The following is a 13,298-nucleotide window of genomic DNA, read 5'->3' on the forward strand; positions in this document are numbered from 1 at the left end:
TTTAGTATATATTTTCCGTGCTAAAAAATTGAAATTCTAATTTTCCCTTTTAAATAGTTACATTATGACGGCGAATAAAGTCGAAGGTCAAACATTTTTTAGATTTGTGACGCATTTTGATATTTAGTTTTATCTTTATATATTTAAAAAATATTTCTTATATTTCAATTTCTTTGACGATTTTACAAAAAAATTTTCTATTAAAAGTTGTTTCAGGTAGTTACATAATTTTTACGAATTTAATCGTGCGTGCAAAATATTTTAGTATCTTTTTTTTTCTCCTTGAAATAAATAATTTGTTTTTATTTGTTTAATAATAATTTGTTTATAAATCTTTTCTTCCTTCAAATTAAATAATTTGAAGGGGGGGAAAAGAGAATTAAATTATAATTATTATTACTTTTTTTGCATTTTTTCGCAAAAAGTATGTACATTAAAATAATATCTGCGTAAATAATGTAAGTCTGAAAAAGCTGTACATTGATGCTTTTTTGAGGAAAACAAAACCCCTAGACACCTTAATAAATATTCGCCCCCCCCCCTCCCCAATAGAGCGAGACTTACTTAATGTATTTTTAAGACGTTCATACCGTTTTATGCTACCCTAAGAAATAAAAAAGAAGAAATATTAAAAAAAAAATTATGTCAGTTCCTACTTAGATCAACAAAGCAAGATTTTATTTTAGTTACTTTTTTTTAAATAACTAGTGGGCTGCGCCCCCTGCTCGCTAACGCTCGCCAACCCCCGAAAATTGCTACGCAAACCAAGCTCGCTACTAACTTAGGTACATTTCAAATGCACAAAATTCTAAGAATTCAAAACAATCATTCAAATCGATATAAAAAAAAATTTTATAAAAAAATTACATCTTTTTAGTAAATACTAAGTCGTTAAAATAAATTTGAATTCGTTAATAATATAATTCGTTAAACCTTGTAATTCGTTAAACCTATTAGAAATTTGCTATAGTACAATTCGTGATCCAAATCAAAAATCGCCAAATAAATTCGTAATATATAAATTCGTGAAAAAAAGCACTTTCGACCAAATACTAAAATAGAGATCTATCGACAAAGACTACTCACTTCTGCCTAGCTTAATAGTATGAGATTGCCGCAGCTGATGCTCTCTGGTTATTTCAGTTTCCGTTTTTAAAAGAGTTATATGTTGAGCCACCTCAGCTAGATTTGGCATGTGACATTTTTAGCGGCAATCATTGGTCGATTCGCAGTGTAAGAGAAATAGTAACGTAAACAAAACAAAGCAAACGTTGCCACCGGCGGGAAAGAAATACAGCCAAAATTTGGGAGCCACCTAAGAGAATTATATATATTAGATTAAAAAAATTTCTCCCACATAGAACTAAAATTAATTAATTACATATAATGAATGAATTAATATTTGAAACAGACTGTATTAACATCAAGTGTCATCCACTGCAAGTTTGAAAAAAATTTATTTTAGGAAGTGGATGATAAAAAAGGAGTTTATTAACTACTGAAAATTTGAACAAGATATAGGGAGAGTTGTGAACTAATAGTAGGAATTTTTTTTAAAAAAAAAGAGAGAAAAAGATATCTAACTTTTTTCGAGGTGAATAGTATCTCAATAAAATCTGACATTTTAAATCGAGACTACGTGTTATAAGAATGACGTATGTCTGGTTATCAGAAAAAGAAAGAGGCGACAGTTCCGTTTATTTTTCTGACAATTCTTGTTCGAATGAGAATTATTCAAAAGGAATAACCCCGGGTGGTAGAGAGAATCTTGTTTATAAGACCTCTTATTTTATTCCAACTTTTATCAGCTTATTATCGGAGAATCTTTTTTATCTACATCAAATAGAAATGCCGTAGCATTAAACTTATCGAAATACAGTCGGACCTCTATTTAACGAAGTCACTAATTCCTGATCAAAAGTTCCTTATGTGGAAAATTCGTTAAACAGAAAATCTCCATTTGAAATACTTGAACAACACAAAACAGGTTTTAAATTCATGAACACTAGACATAATTAAAATACCGATTGAAACATCGTTATCTTGTAAACTAGTATCTACTATCGAATTGATTCAAATGATTTTAAGATTTCATCATATGAAGGTTTGGTGATTTCTTCATCATTTCCGTCTTCCTCAGAATTTATTTTTGTGTTGTTTTTACTTTTCACGCCGTTCAAAATATCCGATTCAGTTAATGTTTCTGTGGTTGCAGCTTCAGAATCAATAAAAAAGAAAATCATTAATCAGTACATCATCGTTAATTTCGTGGCTCTCTCTTAGCTGTAGCCAGATTTTTTCGAAGTTCTTCTGAAGGAATATCATCCTCGTCTTCCGTGCTGAATAAGAATCCAGGTTTAGCAAAACTGTTACGAATGGTACGATCTGTAACATCATAGTTCCATGCTTTAGAAATTTCTGTTATGCTTTCTCGCAAATTGATATTTGGCATGGATTCCTGTATGAAATGCAAACAAAAATGGAAAGGGATTTTACTGCTTTCTCTAAAAGTTAAGTGGCTTCGAAACTTAATTCAAGGTCATTTCCCCCATGAAATACGTTAACAAGTTTAAAATGTTCTGAGATGTTTTGGGGAATAGGGAAAGTGGCTCTCAAAGAAATGTTCGATATTTAGAAGTTATTTTTCGAAGAAATTTCCAAAATGTTCTTGGTTCCTCAAAAAAAAAGAAAGAAAGAAAAAAATTAAAAATAGATAAATTCTCAAAAACTGGAAGGTCGTTAATTAGAAGTCCGACTTGATAAATTAATTTTAAAGCTGTACAAAAAGCGTTAAAAAAATTTTGGAAAGCAGATTTGCGCCTAACTCTTTAAAATAAAATTTTTAATTTTGTCATGCCTGCAGTCTGTGAGCTGTGGCTCATCATCTTTGCCATGAATTTACGTAATATTGAAAACTCTCAAATATTTGTCTAAACTGCTTTCTCTTTCGCGTCTTCTGGGTGCATATCTCTAAAATTTGTTTTAATCTACTTTTAAAACCGCAAACTAAGGTGAAAGCAAGATAGAAAGTCCTAGGGCCCATGATTGTTGAGTGGTCGGTCAGAATTCCTTTAAAATTAATTACGCTGAACCTTTTAAAAATACATCAGTGTAAGGTATACCAGGCAGTGTCACTTAACTAGATACTTTAATATATTTCGAACATCTACCGAAGCGACTATGGGATTGTCAACATTCACACGTGGAAGTCAAAAACCACTTTATGCAGCTTTTATGCGCCGTAAATGAAGTACTACTCTTCATTTCGAAAAATAAAGCAAAAGAACGTGAATAAAGCATAAAATGAAGAAATGGACATACTATAGTTTCGGATTCTATAAAACACGAATCTTCTTCAGTTTCTGAACGCAAATCATTTTCTGATAAGACGATGGGTTTTATAGATGTTTGTTTTATAGAAGCGAAACTTTAGTATGTCCATTTCTATATTTTTCTTAATGTTTTATTCGCATTTGTTTTATTTTTTTTTTTTTACATTGCACAAAGTATTAGACTCTATCGTCTTTTCAAGTTAAGCGTGCTTTGCAATTTTTTTTATATTTAATAACCAGTTTACGCTCTTTCTCTTTTTGAATAACTTTACTTTATTTTTGCATACGACACCTGTTGTTTTCAATTTTGGGAACATTTTTGGCATAATTTAGTGCCTCCTATCATTTCGTAATATTTTTGGCGCTTTTCTTTTAAACCTGCCGAGCTTTCGAGTATGAATAGCGCCAAAGGCGATGGAGACATTATAAACTTTGACCACGAAAGTAATACTTGTCAAACAAAAAAAGAACAACACAAAAAACAGTATCTTTTTCAAGTAGATGCGATCTTATAGAAAATTCATTTCAGTTTTTTTTTTCTGACTCCATCCCCCCTACCGAGTAGACTCGGCACTCCAGGCCGCCCCTGTCAATCGCTCTTGTATATATTTTCTTTACGCATCAGCTTTGACCCGACCCCCTGCTACCCTACTTCACTCCTATTAAAGATGTCTTACTTACAAGTGCTATTTTCACCTTTGAATGTGACAAAACGCAATAACTTCTGCATATATCCATTTAAGGGATCGGGTAAATATTGAATTATACAAATTAATGATCCCTAATGAATATTCTATTAATTGATATTAACATAGCACTCAAATATTCATAAGTTAAAACCATTTAATCCTGATTGTGGATTCGAAATGTGACTGTCATCTTTAATACATGTTTAATACATAATTAGGAAGTTGGGAAGTGGAGCTTACATGAAGTAATGGCTTAAGATAGATAAATAAAATACTTTAATGCATAATTATGAAGATGGGAAGCGGTGCTTGCATGAAGTAATGGCTTAAGATAGATAATTAAGATACTTTAATACATAATTAAGAAGGTGGGAAGTGGTGCTTACATGAAGTAATGGCGTAAGATAGATAATTAAGATACAAACTAAGAAACATAACTAAGAGGCATGACTAAGAAGGTGGGAAGTGGTACATACATGAAGTAATGACTTAAGATAGATAATTAAGATAGTACGCGAAAATTTGCAAGAATAAGGCGCAACTTTGCATAGGCATTTTTTTTTTTTTTTTGGAGTGAAAAAAAAAATTTCTCCAAAAAAGCTTAAACATTTTTGAGTTACTAATATTAATAAACAAACAGTTTAAAAATATCAGGAAACTCAGGGACGGAATTTAGCAATAGTAGCAAACAATTTATAGTTTGTCGATTTAGACCAGTCTAAGCGTCTGAATTGTATTAAATTCATTATATTTTGAATCCACATCTCATACCTATCTATTAAATAAAATTGGATATTCATGAACATTTGTTACCTTCGCACTAAATGACTATTTTTATGAAAAATTATTATAAAAAATTTTAATTGAAAAATAAATCTCAAAAATATGAAAGTTTCTTAGTTTTAAACGCATGCTAAATAAAGCTTTTTAATCAATAAATGCTTTAATAAATTGTTATTTTTGTTTATTATTTTACTTATACGTAAACAATTCTTTGTCTTCACCAAATAAGTTTTGGATTTAATTATTTGAACCAAATTAAATATTTTGGACGAAACAAGTGTCTCCAATTAAAAATAAAAGTTTAGTTTTCTAATTTGGTGTAATTTACGTATTCTAATATTATTACGAGTTTCATGTATTATTACGTTGATATTAATACATATTCTGGTATTATTACGTATTCTTTTTATAGCATATTTTTGATTCGAGGGTAAAAAAACTTATTTACCAACCTGATATTATAAATGACTCTTTCTTTCAAAACTTAATTGTTATTTTTCCCTTAATTTATTTGACGAAATTTTTTTTTAAATTTTCTGTTTATTTAATTATTTATTTATTTTTTGTCCTTAATAGATTAATTATTTGGTTTAAGAATCTACATAATTTACATATTCCTTTATATCGTGTTGAAATACTTTAGCAAATGAAGAAAAATAAACTGTTATTGCAAATAACTCCTAAATTAGTTTTTCGTATGGAGAAGATGACGTCACTTTGTATTCCGCTCACAAAAATAATTTTTCGACACGATATCTTTTCACGAAAACTGCTTTGGAAACAAATGAAACACTTTTGAAACGGTTCTATTTGAGTTAACTGCTCTAATGACTGTCCCTCCCCCCATGACTTTTATCCATTTCCTACATCTCTTCATACAAGAGAGGGAGAAATGCCATAAATTATCGTCAGAAAAATGGTTGCCCCTTTCAACAAGAAGAACATAATTACCATAGCGACGATAATTAATTACGCCATTTCTTCAGATTTAATAGCTGGTTGTAGAAGTGCCCGTTGGCATTTTATGCAACATAATGGCTTTTCTTCATTTCAATCTTGACGTTTGCAAACGAGAAAATAAAATAAAAGACCAGCTTATAGCTTACATATCCTACTGGCTATCGGATCATGATCCATTTAAATGATTACATTTTATTCTATTTTTTTATTTTATTGGGTTAGTATCTTTTAATTAATTCTAGAAGGAAAACGTAACACGAAATTAATCTATTCGATAAGATCATAGCTCGCTCATCTACTCAGGCATGATGACATGTGGAGAAAAATTACTTTCGTGGATTAAGAATTATTTCGTGGAGGAATCGTTTTCGCAAAATACATAACGCCGTGATTGAATAATATTCTATATATTAATGACTATTAGAGAGATAAGGGGCAGAATGCATACATTTGAAGGTAACATAATCATTACACATAACAATGAATTAGATGTTACTAAAGAAATAGAGTTTTTTCGCTGTGGAAAAATGTTTCTGCCATTTGAAACATAATTGTGAAAAATTGAGCTCGATAGTAATTTAATTTTAGTTTGTTATAAGGAACAAAAATGTTTTTCTCAATGGCGTAATTAATTATCGTCGCTTATACATATATATTTTAAATCGCAATGATATTTGATAATTTGAGGATCGTTTGATTTCATCTGAAAACCAAACGATCCTCAAACTATCTGATATCATTGCGATTTAAAATCTGAAAGCAGTTGCTGACTTCATCTGAACATATACCGTTCCAGCACCTGTCTCATGCGTCCGCACTAGCCTCACGAAGACGACTGTTTGTTTATGCTTAATTCTCGTTGCTAAAATTGTTTTTGCTTCAAATTATTTACTGAAACTATTATGAAAGCCACAAAAATGCACAAATAGTAAAAAACAGTATCATTTCTAAAGCATTATTATCTGGAGTTGAAATTCTGAAAATAAAATAGGCTAATAAAATAGTAAAGAGAGATTATGAAAGTTTCTTTTACACCTTAAAAACCTTTTATTAATTTCTACTAAAGTAGCAACAGTGTGATTAAGCAACTGCACATGGAAGTTACTCTGTTGAAAATTTTCTATATCTCACAGAGGTGATTCGAGCAATAAATTAAAAAATCATTCAAGGTGTTCACTTTAGTTAGCCCCAGGTCCACTCAAACCCTCTTCCCCCTTAAATTATTAATTTTAAATTATTCTTAATTGAATATTTTGATTTAACTAAAATTATTTAGTTTGGAATTAAATATATTTGATTAAGAACTACAACATATATTACTCAGGGTGCGTAGCGTTTTTAAAAAGTGCTTAAAGGTGCCTATTTTTTATTTACGTTTTTTTAAAAGGCCTTAAAGATGCTTTTTTTATTCAATGTTTGTAAAAAGTGCTTAATTTTTTATCTTTTAAAAGGATATTTTTTGTTTGTTTATTCGATTGTCGTTCTAAATTACAAAAAATGCATGATTTTTCACAATTTTCTCTGCAATATTTATTAAAAACTAGTTATTTTATAACGATTAAGTAAAGATTTTGAAAATGTTTTTGAATTTCATTGATTTTATATTTATTATTTAGGAACTTCAAATGATAGAAAAAAATAATTGTTATTACTGCACAGATCCTTATCATGATTTTTTTTTGGAAAGTGATTAAAAATATTTTTTGAGTGATTAAAGGTGTTTATATTTGATTTAAGATATTTTAAAAGTCCTTAAAGGTGCCTTTTTTTATTCGATGTTTGTAAAAAGTGCTTAATTTTCGATCTTTTAACAATATTTTTTTTCTTTGTCGTGTCGATTGCCTTTCTAAATCACAAAAAATTTATGACTTCCGCAATTTTCTCTACAACACTTATCAGAAACTAGTTATTCTATCATGATTATGTAAAGTTTTTAAAAGCATTTTTGAATTTGATTGATTTTATGTTTATAAATTAAATGCTTTAAACGATAGAAGAAAATAATTGTTATTACTGCACAGTTCCTAATTATAATTTTTTTTCTTTTGGAAAGTGATTAAAAATAATTTTTGAATGCTTATAAAGTCCTTAAAGGTGCTTTTTTTAATTCGGTGTTTATAAAAAGTACTTTTTTTGTTGAAAAATCTGTCTTCACACCCTGTTACTCTTTTTTTCCCCTTCCTCTCTGGCATATATTCTTTTTAAAAAATATACAAAGAAATATAAAGAAAAGTAATGTATGTAGATATATAAATATTAATTATACCCTTTACAATCTATTTCATTCAAATCAGCGCCAGATATATCGTTAAATCATATCTAATCTTTTATTATTATCGATAGGGTCGATGAATATATGATCTTTCCATTGTGAAAGAAATCATAAAAGAATGCATTGGTCTAAAGTACCAATTGGGAGATGGTCTAAAATAAATACAGCTCTTTCCCTTTGAACTTATCTCGCCAAAATCGCCATCTAAATTGTTGGCAGTTTTTTAAATGAGATATAGCAGTTCTTTATCTTCATTTCTTTTAACAATAGTTTTCTTTTTCTTTACATTCTGAGTCACTAGACACATTTTCAAACGGCATGGGTAATAAGAATAATAATAAAACGTCGTTATTAAGACAACTTCTTTGGAAGCTTCTATGAAATAAGAAATTTTTAATGCTAGAAATTACGGTAACTTAAATTTTTTTACAGAGTGCCTAGCCAAATTATTCAACAAAAATAAGCACCCTTTAAGCACTTTTCAAGCACTCAAAAAATATTTCTAAGCACTTTAAAATAATATCATAATTCGGCAGGTTTGGAAAGTTTTTGTCAATTGACAGTTTTATCTTGTTTTAACCGTCATGTCAAAAAAAAAAAAAAAAAAAAAATAAGGNAAAAAAAAAAAAAAAATTGGGCATTGTTTTTGACAATTGTTAAAATTTAAAAAATTTTGAATCATGTAAAACGAATGGCGTTTTCATGCGCTACAGACTGACAATACGCCGAAATAGATTGGGATTTAATTAATTATGCAAACTTTGAATGGAACAATGTGAACTGTGTCTTTTTGCATAATTCGAAGTGAAAATCAACATGGTAAAGGAAAAATCTCATTTAAAAAAAAGGAAAATTAAGCACTTTTTAAAAACACTCAATGAAAAAAAGCACCTTTATGGGCTTTAAAAAAACGAAAGTCGAAAATAAGCACTTTTTAAAAACGCTACGCACCCTGTTTTAAATTAGTTAGTTCTTTATTATGTATCATTACTTTTATACTTTTTTTCTTCTAAATAGAGTTTAGTTAAAAAAAAAAAAAACAATAGGCCTATAGCTATAAAATATGGTAGATATTCTATAGTAATCAGAGAATATGATATGGGAGAATATGTAATGCAATATTTCGAAGACTCTATGTTTGTACGAAATAAAGCTTTTTTTTGCGAATTACATTCATAACTGCTGTTAGGTTTAACTCTGTTAGGTCAGGCTCAATCCAACTCTAATTTTAAGAAACTAGGGGCTAAGCCTCCAGTTTGCTGCCGGTCACTAAACCCGATGATTGCTTTGCAATAATTGTTGTTTCATTGCAGAAAACATGTTTTCTACTAATGTTGAAATTATTCACTTAACATATATGTACTAAAATCTTTGCTTGAGCTCGTCCTTCCATTTCCCATGTCCAAATATTATTATCTATCTTTATTATAAATATTGAAACATATTGGTGAATAGAAATAATTTTTCTAAGTGATCAATTTTTAAAATAACATTTATAGTGTTATAACACAAATTTGATGAGTTCACAACCGTAATTTAATATTTTAGATTACCAAACGGGCAGATATATTAAATACTATTTTTGCTTGTATCTTATTGTGCATGAAGCTGATCGTTATCATTTAACAGATCTCTTTAATTGTAATTTATAACAGTACATTAATGTTATTTGCACAAAAATAATAATTGTAAAACGGTTAATAATATTAGACCACCTTATCTTAAAATGTAGCGCAGAATTACATTATAATAGTAATGAAAAAAAAAAATAAAGAACAATTTTCTGAGTTGCAAGCTCCCGAATTAAAAGAGTAATAATAGCAGTACAGGAAAATAACTTTAAATTTGGAATACAAAAATTTTTATAGAAAAACAATACCTTTATGACTTTTATTAATTTTATGCTGATGACAACCAAAACGATATGGAAATGAATGAAAAGAAAAACTGGATCCTATCACGTGACTTTCCGGCTAATAAAAATGCACGGACAACAATGGAAAACTGCGACACCACCATTAATTTTTTTATATATTGTACGACATATATGACACGATGAGACAAAATGAATAAACGTTATAAAAATAGAAAATAAATAAATTTAAAAAAATTTAACGAAACATTTCGTGAAAGAAATCGACAGCTAAAGTGAAGGCGCAGTTAGGCAAATTTAGCTTAAGTGAATGTCTATTTAGTCAAGTTTACTCAAAATTAATGCCTAATTAGACAAATTTAGTCAAAACGAATGTTTAGTTAGACAGATTTAGTTAGGTAGGTAGTTTATTTACAGGGCACTAGAGCTGCACAATGGGCTATTGGCGACGGTCTGGGAAACATCCCTGAGGATGATCCGAAGACATGCCATTCGCAATTTTGATGCTCTGCAGATGGGATGGTTCCCCTGGTTTGGTAGCCCAATGACCTGCTCGCGAAGCCGATCACTTTACGGTAGAACAGTGTAACGAGGAACGATACCACGCACCCTCGGTTCCTACGCAGGCTAAGAAAGTAGTCACCCACTCTCTTACTGGCTGCAGCCAGTGGTGCTTGGCTTCGGTATTCTACTGGGAACTAGGCCTGTAGTCAGGGGGGGGGGGACCGTCGGGACAAATCCCCCCCCCCAATTCTGGGATTCAAACTTTTTAGTCATTCTTTGAGCCTCTCAGTAAAAAGAAAAACAAAAACTGTCGAATCAAACCTTTTATTAACTAACTTTATTAAGCATACTTCGGGATATTCCGGTTTGTCCTAAAAAAGTAATCGCAAAATTTTCTTCAAATCCCCGTCGCATGTCTTTGTAAATTTTGTTTACAAATTGATTATAATTATTATGTAATATTAATTGAAAAATAATAACATGTAATATTTTTAATTACTAGTTTAACTTTCGCAAACAACAGAATAAACAATATTTGTTACAATGTTTTCCCCCTACTTTGCATGTCTGAAACTGTCCTTGCTTCTTACCATATCCCCCGCCCCCCCGAAAAAATATCCTGGCTACGGCCTTGCTGGGAACCGTGTCTTTATGATCAGTCTAACTGTGGGACCAGATTTAGTTGGAGTGAATGTTAGACAAATTTAGTTAAAATTAAGTTTTATCAAATTAAGTTAAATGAAATGTTTATTTAGCTTTTTGATTTTTTTAACAGGTGCAATTAAAAATGTTGAGTTTTTTACTTGATTGTCAAATACTTAGGAAGATATTTAGAAAGGAGATATTATTACAGGGTGCGTAGCGTTTTTAAAAAGTGCTTAAATGTGTTATTTTCGTTTTTTAAAAGCCCTTAAAGGTGCTTTTTTCATTGGGTGTTTTTAAAAAGTGCTTAATTTTCTCTTTTTCAAAATGAGATTTTTCGTTTACTATGTTAATTTTCGCTTCGAATTATGCAAAAAGACACAGTTCACATTGTTCTATTCAACGTTTTCATAATTAATTCAACCCCAATCTATTTCGGCGTATTGTCAGTCTGTAGCGCATGAAAACGCCATTCATTTTACAAGATTCAAAATTTCATAAATTTTGACAATGGTCAAAAACAATGCCCAACCTTTTTTTTTTTTTTTTTTTTTTTTTTTTTTTTTTTTTTTGACATGACGGTTAAAACAAGATAAAACCGTCAATTGTCAAAAACTTTCCAACCCTGCTTAATTATGATATTTTTTGAAAATGCTTAAAAATATTTTTGAGTGCTTGAAAAGTGCTTAAAAGGTGCTTATTTTTAGTTACATAATTTAGCTAAGCACCCTGTATTAAGAAGATATTACATTTTACTCAAAAATAATCTTAGCAAATAATGTGAAACATGTTTAACATAATTTTGTTCTTTGACTTACTCATTCTGTAAAAAGAAGAAAAAAAATTCTATTGTAAAAAATAACTCAGGAAAGAAAAGAGTTTTAAATTTCCATTTACCGCTTAGAGTGTTTATAGGTAATAAACCCGTGTTTACGTTAGCTTGTCCAGGTAATAAACTTGGCCATTACCTGTATCCCACATAAGTTGGGGGAAGGCGCGTTAATTGATTTAAGTACCCAAATGGTTGCTCTTAAAAACAGTGACCGGAAACCGTTTTCATTAACTTTTTACGAAGGGGCTCCAAAGATGTGAATAAAAGACACTGTTTTTTATTTTATTTTTTAACAACGTGTGTTGCGAAGAAAAGGCGCCATTTAACGCGCTGGGCTACGATTATCTGGACTGCTACGATGTTTAATGGATCGTAAAAAGGTTTTCGCGATACCGTGAGCTTGATTGAAATTGAAGTGAAAGTGGTTTTCTTTCTTGCAATATCGGTATTCTCTTTAAACAATGTTTTTCGAACTCTTTCGATAAAAAGAATAAGTATAAAAATCTCCAGTTCAATTGCCTTACACTTGAGGCCAAACTATATTTTTAAACTATATGCTGTCAAGAATCTATATTGCTATTATTTTATATTTTATTACAGTCGTTGAACACCCGACCCACTTTTTTTGGGGTTTACAACTACTTAATGTCGACTATTAACTCCGTAACCTTTTAATTTTGAAACCAATCCAGAAGACAAGAGAAAAGTATTGGGGGAAATTTTGCAGTCGTGGAGGACTTTTTGATGGAACTAACCCGCATTTGCGTGGCATCGAGCGGGAGACCAACAGAACCTCCCACGGTTAGGCTGACGGAAGGAGACTCTAACCAACACCTCCTAGAAAGAACAGGCACGGGTTACCATAAATATCCCTTAGTAGTCCAAACGTAATGACATATTTTGTATTTTCAACCACTGCGCAGCTTAGTACCCCGAACGTAATGACATCTTTCTTATTTTTCGTCTACTGCGCAGTTAACTTCGTCACATCGGACTACTAAATTAATCCGTGCTGAGGCCTTTCTACTTCTAGGAGGTGTTGCTCTAACCCCTGATCCGTCTACCACTGGGGATATTTCACTGTGGTCTGCGCAAGCTGGATGCGAGATTCGTATTGACTGTGATTCGAGCCCTGATCACCTCATTGGAAGCCGGATCACCTCATTGTTGGCTCTATCCGCTGAGATAACATGGCTTATATTGCTATTACTGCTGTCAAGAATCATCTAGGCTTAAGAACGAACAAATAATCTGAATATTTTAAAAGTTATTTTAGAGTTTTCTAAACGCCACCGATTTGGTGAGATTTTTCCACCTTGATGAAAATTATCAAAATCTAGTCTCCATTTTTGCAAATTTTTATAAGCTTGAATAAATGTAACATTTGGGTAACGTTTGAAATATTTAAAAA

General features: G+C 30.6%; 1 protein-coding gene across 1 annotated transcript in view; it reads left to right on the forward strand.

Moving 5' to 3' along the window:
* The window catches only part of LOC107449778 (homeobox protein unc-4 homolog), a 152,074-nt gene that overhangs the window by 89,320 nt on the left and 49,456 nt on the right, over positions 1 to 13,298 (forward strand). The gene's annotated exons all lie outside the window — the stretch shown is intronic.

The sequence above is a fragment of the Parasteatoda tepidariorum genome, chromosome 1 (assembly GCF_043381705.1).
Source record: "Parasteatoda tepidariorum isolate YZ-2023 chromosome 1, CAS_Ptep_4.0, whole genome shotgun sequence".
NCBI lineage: Eukaryota > Metazoa > Arthropoda > Arachnida > Araneae > Theridiidae > Parasteatoda > Parasteatoda tepidariorum.